Genomic DNA, 9,391 nt, shown 5'->3' with positions numbered 1-9,391 from the left:
GAAGGCTGCGAACAGCGGTTCGAAACTACCAGCCGCTCCACGGGAGAAAGATGAGGCTTTCTACTTCCGTAAAGATTTACACCCTCGGAAACCCTGCACAGGGTCACTATGGGTCGGAACCGACTCGACGGCACTTACCAACAACAACAAGGGTGAACATGAATTGGGGGTAACTCAACAATGATTATGACAGCTAAGAACAACATCTCCAAAGAATACAGGAGAGGCCTGGGAAGAATGAAGTTAATGTCAGGAAATAGCTTGGAAGTGAAAGGAGTGGAGGAAGTATAGGCTGGGGAGTTGAGAGACATGTTGAAAGAAATGACAGACACAGTTGAGAAATGGAAAGTCAGCAATGTGTGGAGAATATAATAAGGAAAGATAAAAGGGAGAGCGAGGACACAAGTCACCTTGGGATCCCACCCTTCTCTTCTTATACTAGACTTTCAGCGATCTGCCAGTTATAAATTCACAAAGTACAACTCCTGCAGGGGGTATGCAATAAGATGGGCTGGAGAACTCTCTGCAGTCTTATGTTTCTTTTCTTCTTTTTGGCACACAGGGCCTGATAGGATCTGCTCCCTGGCCAAAGTTTCTTTGCCTCAACTAATGCAGAGAAAGACAATCAGCTACACTTAGGAAAGCAACTGGAAATTTTCAACCAGCAGCCAGCTCTGGAGACCTACAACCCAGTCCTTGAATCTTATCCAGCCCTGTCCTCAGGGCTGAAATTTATAAAAGAATAAATGAAAAATGACATGAGTGCATTTCCCAGGGAAATGACTCCAGTAACTGGGAGCAAATGAAGGCATCATGGTGTTTCATGTTGCTGTTGTTGTTAAGTGCGGTTGAGTCAGTTCCAACTCATAGCGACCCGGTATAGGGTTTCCTAGAAGCAGACAATGAGTTTGAGCTGCTGACCTTGTGGTCATCCTTACGGTTGAGTGCTTATCTGATAGCACCACACCATGTTGTAGCATGTTGTTGTTGTTGTTAAGTGCCATCAAGTTGCTTCCAACTCATAGCAACCCTATATAGGGTTTCTGAAGAGCAACTGGAGAGCTTGAATCACCAACATTGTGGTCCAAAGTGACTTTGCAGTCCAGTGCATTAACCCAAAGTGCCATACCAGGACTCCATGGTGGAACATCATGAAACACTGTATATTGCTGGTGGGCCAAGACAAGTAAGTGGGCAGTGACAGTGGGAGGGTGTTGCCTTTGCTGCTAGAGACAGTATACCTAATGGTGGGACAATGAGCAGTGTCTGAAACTGTTTCTTTCCTTCTGCTGGAAGAGGATAAGTGCCATAGAATCTCTTACTGAAGTTTCATTGTCCTCCATGGGCTTCTAACTCCAATTGCAGTTTATCAGCCTCTGGATTTACCATGTTCAAAATGGAGAATTAATTCCTTTAAAAATCCTCTGCCCTAAGAAAGGTAGTTCTGATATCATAAAGCATCAAAGAGGAAGAAATGTCAGGGGAGGTCTGCCAGTCTTGTTGGCTTCATGTTTCAAACCTAAGGGAATGTATCAAAGAATGTTGGCTGCTCTTCTTCCAGTCGTTCAATAAACATTTATTGAGTGCTTATTTCATGACAGTTTCTTTGTCAATATATATGCCAAAACAAAAAATGACAAATTTCCCTGCCCTCAGAGATTTTAGGAAACAAATATTCAACCTGGGATTACAAAGATTGGGTGTCAAGCTCAAGTCCAATGCAGAGAGCAATGATGGCATGTCACAAGAGGTAGGATGAGGATGTGGTCTTAGAAAGAATTTAGGTCAAGCAAATAAGGAATGAAAGTCTTAGGAGGAGGAGTTTAGTATAATTGAATGTTGATATGTTATGTTGAAGGCGTTGCCAGGCCTAGTCCTCCACAAAGTTCCATCTGATACACAAAGCCTTCATCGATGGTTTCAGCACTTGATTGTCTGGCCTATTCAGATGGCAATACAACATATTTTGGATATAGTGCACTTATAGACAACTGTTTGGCTCTATACATGTGGCTAACCTTAGGAGTAGACTCTACCTCTACCAATTACCATCAAGTCAGTCCTGACTCATAGCAACCACACACGTGTCATAGTAGAACTAGTCTCCATCGGGATTTCAAAGGCTGATTTTTCAGAAATTGGTTGCCATGTCTTTCTTTCAAGGTGCTTCTGGATTGGACTCAAACATTCATGCTTTCAGTTAGCAACCAAACATGTTAGCTATTTGTATCATTGAAAGATTCCTCCTAAAGATTTTTGTTGTTGTTGTTTTGACACCGAGTTGGTTCCGACTCATAGCAACCCTGTATGGGGTTTCCAAGGAGCAGCTGGTGAGTTTGAACCAACTATCTTTTGGTTCAAACTGACCTTGTGGTCCAGTATATTATCCCACAGGGCCATACTAGGACTAGGGAACCAATATTATCCTAAAAAACTTAACTCTGGCCATTAGCTCAGAATTCTTTCTTGATACCATCTTGCTACTAAAACTCACTCTCACTTTGGACTTTCTATTTTGCAGAAACGGCACTTTTTTATAAAGGCACGCCTTATTCCTCATTCAGGACTGGGTTGTAACTAATTTGCTCTTAATGGCGCATTGACCAGGAATGGAGTGACTAGATTTCCATTCCTTGAACTCCAAACTCCTAGAGTATAGTTAACTGTTGCCTCCTATCTTTCCTCACCATAGTCCACTATCACCAGTTTGGGCCTTGGCATCAAGGTTGACTGTCTGAATCTATCTGGATAGCTGTCTCAGACCTCAATACTTTTTTTTGGATTTCTGGTAAAGAAAACTACATATCACCTATCTTCTTTTTACATCTACCAGTCCACCGATTTAAGAGGCAAGGATCAATTAATTTCCCCACATAAAATTCCATTCAGTTACAGATCCCTGCCTCACTCCCATAGCTAACACCACCACTTCCTCAGAGCCCCAGTTCTAGAATTCTAACAACCTGCCTTTATAAGACAGGATACATCATAGTCTCAGTGGTTCTTTGGATGATAGCAGGTCCTTCCCATGTGGAAGGTGTCACTGAAACATGGTGCATTGAGTGATTGGGCCAATATCCAACTACTTTGATGACAGTACGAGGAATAGAATGCCCTTATCGTTTCCAGTCTAGACTGGTCCACTGTCTTCAGGTCTAATTCTGAGTCAAAGTCAGTGCTTCAACTCGTTTATCTTATCTCAGTTGCTTAGGAATACTGGGGACGTAGCAATGATCTTGAGGAATAAAAGATAAATAAACCTTCTCAGGTTCAGCATTTTTTTCTCCCACGTTCCTACTGCACCCTACTCCCCACTCCTATCCTTCTCCTTTCCCTTCCACTCCACTCCTTACAAGGAAAAAATAATAACAAATAGGAAGGCTAATTCTAAGTTTGTGCAGTCCCAGCATGTATCCTGGTCTGCCTTTAGTCCTGTTATTTTCTCTTGTGTCTGACTTTGACAGGACTGATGACATTTACGTTTTCCAAAAGCTTCAATAAAAGGCACTTTAGCTGCAATCACCTCCATCTAATTTCCCCAGTCATTTTTTTTTTTTTTTTTTTTTGCTTAAATCACACAACAAAACTAAGGCCTAAGCTTTTCTGACAACTTGTCACCAAATACGGCTCAGCCCAAATGGGCTGTCTTGAAAACCAAGGACAAAAGAAAACAAAACAGACTAAGTGGCCTGAAAATGAAGTGGAATGACGGAGGGAAGAGAGAAGATAGCAGAAATTAATTTTTTTGAAGTTCTAGAGCAGGTGGTTCAATATTCTTTGGAGCCTACAGAAAACATATTTGTTTCTCTTTAGAGGAAATAAAAGGAAGCTGGGAGCAAGAAGGAACCAATCATCTCCTTGCACATGAAGTCCTCAGTCCAAAGAAGTAATGAGATTCAAGGTATAGAAACTCAAACGGGAAGGTATAGCTACCTTTCTTTTTAACATTAAGTGTGGAGAGAAGGACTAGTGTCTCAGGAAAACTAAGGCCTAGGTATTTTGCCAACAGTTGCACAATGACTCACAAGATGGAAGAAAGGAACTAGATGAAACCATTTCATCCACTTAAAAAAAATAATACATCTATTGGAGAATATATACATATAAAATGTGTACCAAATAACATAATCCATAAAAACAACATTCTACATCCTATTTTGATCAGTATCAACTGGGATCCTAAAAGCTTATGAATGGCCATCTAAGGTAGAGCCATTAGTCTTTCCCAGTCCAGAGGAGAGAAGAGTGATAAAAACTGAAGACACTTGGAAACAATTAGTCCAACAGACTAATGGACCATGTAAATATCAGTTTTCATGACCATGAGACCAGAAAAACTAGATGGTGCCCAGCTCCCCACTACCAACTACTCTGAAAAGGATCACATTAGAAACTTCTGGATAAAGTTGGAGAAAGTATGGAACAAAACTCAAAATTATAAGAATGACCATGCTGACTGGTCATATAAAGAATGGAGGAACCCTGATCCTATGATTCTTGGTCATTCTTCAGGTCTTAACTCACCCCCATAGCTCAGTTTTCAGCTAAGCAATAGATAGGAGGAACAGCAACACTAGTGAAGTATGTGCACCATAGAAAAGCTAGCCATTTGAGATATAAAGGGCAGCATTTACCCCAGGACAAAATTCAAAAGTGCTGGGAGAGAAAGAGGAAAGGAGACAAGGAATACAGGGAAGTAGTTGGGTAAGTGATGTTACATTGAAGGGCTTACTGTCACTGAGGTGACACAAAGTGGATGATTTGTTGATTACACAACTGATTATCTACCTTGTAAACTTCATTCAATTCACAATAAAAAAAGTTTTTAAAAAGTATGCCAATTAATGTTCATAAGATGAACTCACTCACATAACCACTATCTAGATCAACGAAAAGAGCTGACCAAGGAGCTCTGCTCATGCTTCCTATTAGTCACTCTCTGATGGTGTCATCATCACTCTGATTTCTAGAACTATGAGTTATGTTTGCCCATTTTCTACTTTACATAAATTGAATTGTATATATATATTGTTGTTAAGTGCCGTTGAGTTGACTCCAACCCATAGCGACCCTGTATAGGGTTTCCAAGGAGTGACTGCTTAGCTTGAACCACCAACCTTGTGATTCAAATGGCTTAATAGTCTGGTGCATTAACCCACAGAGCCATACCAGGACTATATATATATGCACAACAAAATCTTAATCCACAGTGTTACATATGACAATAAATAAGTCATTCCTTTTCATTGTTGTACAGCACTGCATTGTGAAACTGTACCACAATTTACCAACCTATGTGATGCCATTGAATAATACACTGGACCTCCAGGTCTCTTTGAACCAAAGGGTTGGCAGTTCAAATTCAGCAGCTGCTCCTCGGAAGCCCTATACAGGTTCACTATGAATCAGAACCAACCAGAAGACATTTAACAATAATAAAATCCTACTATTGATAAACATGAGCATTATTTGCAGTCTGGAGCTCTTATAAATACTCCTACTTTAAGTATTTTTTATATCTTGGTGACCATAATTTATCATTTTTGTTTGGTACTATACCTAGAATGGAGCTGACACTTAATAGTGTATGTTTTCAGTCATCTTTAGTAGACATTGCCAACCAGTTTCTAAAGAGGTTATACTAATTTGTTCTCCCACCAAGATATTAGTGTTTGACTTGATATATATATATATCAACAAACACTTAAAAGCTCATGTAAGCCACTTTTGTGGTTCTATATTGAAGACCTGGTGTGGCGCTGTAGGATAAGCACTGGACCACATGGTCAGTGGCACAAACTCACCAGTTGCTCCTCAGAAACCCTATACATGATATCTGTGAGTCAGAATTGACTTGACAGCACTTAACAACAACAACAAACCCTTTGAATAGCAACATAACATTATCTGAGACAGTTGAGGAAGATGAGCACTTCACATTTGAAGGCATTCAAAATATGACTGGGGAGAGGTACCTCTCAAAAAAGAGTGGACATCAAGGTCATGGATGTAGCAAAGCTTTTGGTATCTTCATATGCTGACATGGCATGAGAAAAGTGGCTAGAAACATCTATTATTAATTAGGATGTGGCATGTGTAAAGCATGAATCTAAGAAAATTGAAAGTTGTCAAAAATGAGATGGAATGCATAAAAATCAATAAGGATAGGGACTGGTATTGCTCATTTTGAATTAGACAATCATAAGGTTTACTATGTCAGAAATGAAAAATTGAAGCAGAATGGTGCCATATTCATCATCAAAAAGAATATTTCAATATTTCGTGACCATTAAAGAAATAGAAATCAAAACAATTGTTATATGTCACCATATAACTCTCCAGTATCCATGTTATAGCCCTATCAGCAGTGTAGGAGGGTCCCAGTCTCTCCACACTTTTGCCAGTATTTGTTGTTTTCTGGGGTTTTTTTGTGCTTTACTATTGATACTGGAGTAAGATGAATACTACTGACTGAATGCCACAAATTTATTTATGAATGTGGTAGAGCATACAGGGGGAAAATTATGAAAACTTCTTAAACATTACCAAACACCTTGAGGCACTGAGTTACTGGGTTTAGCAACTCGGGCCCATAGTCTCGGTCAACACCATGGTCAACTGGCATAACATAGCCTACAAAGCTGGCGTTCTCCATGCTACCTTTGTCAAGGGCCTGGGATCTTAAATGTATATGAACAGTCATGTAAGATGCAACTATGGTCTCTCCCTGTGCAGAGGAAAGAGTGATGAATATTTAAGATGCTTGGGATCAATTAGTACTATGGAATAATGGAACATGTGAACATCAGTCTCCATGTTCCTCAGACTAGAATAACTAAATAGTGACCCACCACTACCAACTGCTCTGAAAAAGATCACACAAGAAGATCCTAGCTAGTGTAGAAGAAAATTTGGAACCAAAACTCAAAATTATAAAAAATGTCTAGGCTTACTGGTCAGTCATAAAGAGATTTGGGGCACCCAGGACTATGACCCTCAGCTACCCTTCAGGTCTAGAATATAACTCACACTTGTGGATCAATTTTCAACCAAGCAGTAGATAGATATGGAGGGACAACAGCACTAGTTAGCTATGCTCACCATGGAATGGTCAACCAGTCAAGGTCAAAAAGGCAGCAATGACCTAAGAATCAAGTTGAGAGGTGTTGGGAAGATGGGTGGAATAGAAGGAGCACAGGGAGGAAGCGGATATCTGATATTGCATTGAGAAGATTTCAATCATTGAGATGAAATGAAGCATATGATTTGTTGAATGTAAAGCTGATGATCTGCTCTTTAAAATTTCATTCAACTCCAAATAAAGAGTAAAAAAACAAACAAACATTTCAAGATCTATCCTGAAGTACAAAATGTTCTCAGTGATGCCAAAATATCCATATACCTACAAGAAGACGTAGCGTAGTGGTTACGAATCGGGCTGCGAACCTTAAGGTCAGCAGTTCGAAACTACCAGCCGCTCCGCGGGAGAAAGATGAGGCTTTCTACTCCCGTAAAGATTTACACCCTCGGAAACCCTGTACAGGGTCGCTATGGGTCGGAACCGACTCGATGGCACTTAACAACAACAACAAGAAGAAGACCAGTTAATATAACTATTATTAAAATTTACACACCAACCACTAGAGTAAATTATGAAGAAACTGAAAAAAATTCAAGCCTCAAGTTACAATATTGAAAGACTCTATGGACAAAATATTGAATGATGCTGCTGTTGTTGTTATGTGCCATTGAGTCGGTACCAACTCATAGCAACCCTATGCACAACAGAACGAAACATTGCCTGGTCTTGAGCCAATCTCACGATTGTTGCCATGCTTGACCCCATTGATGCTGTCACTTTGACAATCCATCTCTATGGAGGTCTTCCTCTTTTCCTCTGACCCTCCATCTTACCAAACATGATAGCCCTCTCCAGTGGCTAGTCCCGCCTGACAATATGTCCAAAGTAAGAGAGACGAGGTCTGACCATCCTGGCCTCTAAGGAGCACTCTGGTTGCACTTCTTCCAACACCAATCTATCTGTTGGTTATTTTGGCAGCCCATGGTACTTTCAATATTCTCTTCCAACACCATAACTTAAATGCATCAATTCTTCTACAATCTTCCTTATTCACTGACCAACTTTGCAACACCTCACTTTGGAATGGGCACAAATACAGATGTCTTCCAATCAGTTGGCTAGATAGTTGTCTTCCAAATTTCTTGGCATACATGAGTGAGTGCCTCCAGTACTGCCTCACTTTGATGAAAAACTTCAATTTGTATTCCATCAATTCCCAGTGCCTTATTCTTTGCCAAGTCCTTCAATGCATTTTGGACTTCTTCCTAAAGTATAATTGTCTCTTGATCATATGCTACCTCTTGAAACAGTTGAACATCGACCATTTCCTTTTGGTACAGTAACTCTGTGCATTCCTTCCATCTTATTTTTATGCTTTCTGCATCATCCAATAATTTGCCCAGATACTTCTTTAGTAATGAAAATCAAGGCTGGAATTTTTTCTTTGGTTTCCTCAGCTTGAGAAACGTTGAGTGTGTTCTTCCCTTTTGGTTTTCTAACTCCAGATCTTTGCACATTTTTTTGGTAATATTTGACTTTGTCTTCTTGAGCTGACCTTTGAAATTTTCCATTCAGCTCTTGGACCTCCTCATTTCTTCCATTTGCTTTAGCATCTGTACATTGGAAAGTAAGTTTCAGAGTCTCTTCTGACATTAATTTTGATCTTTTCATTCTTTCTTGTCTTCTTAATGGCTTTTGCTTTCTTCTTGTAAGATGTTCTTGATGTCACCCCACAACTCTTCTGTATTTTAGTCCTTTGTGTCAAATGTATCAAATTTATTCTTCAGATGATATCTAAATTTAGATGGCACATATTCAAGGTCATAGTTTGGCTTTCATGGACTTGCTTCCATTTTCTTCAGCTTCAGATTGAATTTGCATATGAGCAAGTGATGCTCTGTTCCACAGTCTGCCCATGGCCTTGTTTTGACTAATATATGGAGCTTTTCCACCTTCTCTTTCCACAGATGTAGTCAATTTGATTTCTGTGTATTTGTATTCCATCTGGTGAGGTCCATGTGTATAGCCATCTCTTATGCTGTTTAAAAAAGGTATTCGAAATAAAGAAATTATTGGTTTTGTAGAAGTCTATCATTTCTATCATCAAGGCCATAATTTCCAACTATTGATCCTTCCTCTTTGTTTCCAACCTTTACATTCCAATTGCCAGTGATTATCAATATATCTTGATAGCATGTTTGATCAATTTCAGATTGAAGAAGTTGGTAAATTCTTCTATTTCATCCTCACTGGCTTTAGTGGTTGGTGCATACATTTGAATAATAGTAGTATTAACTGGTCTTCCCTGTA

Source organism: Chrysochloris asiatica, unplaced genomic scaffold (assembly GCF_000296735.1).
Source record: "Chrysochloris asiatica unplaced genomic scaffold, ChrAsi1.0 scaffold00035, whole genome shotgun sequence".
NCBI classification, from domain to species: Eukaryota; Metazoa; Chordata; class Mammalia; order Afrosoricida; family Chrysochloridae; genus Chrysochloris; species Chrysochloris asiatica.
Note: the sequence above shows the minus strand (reverse complement) of the source record.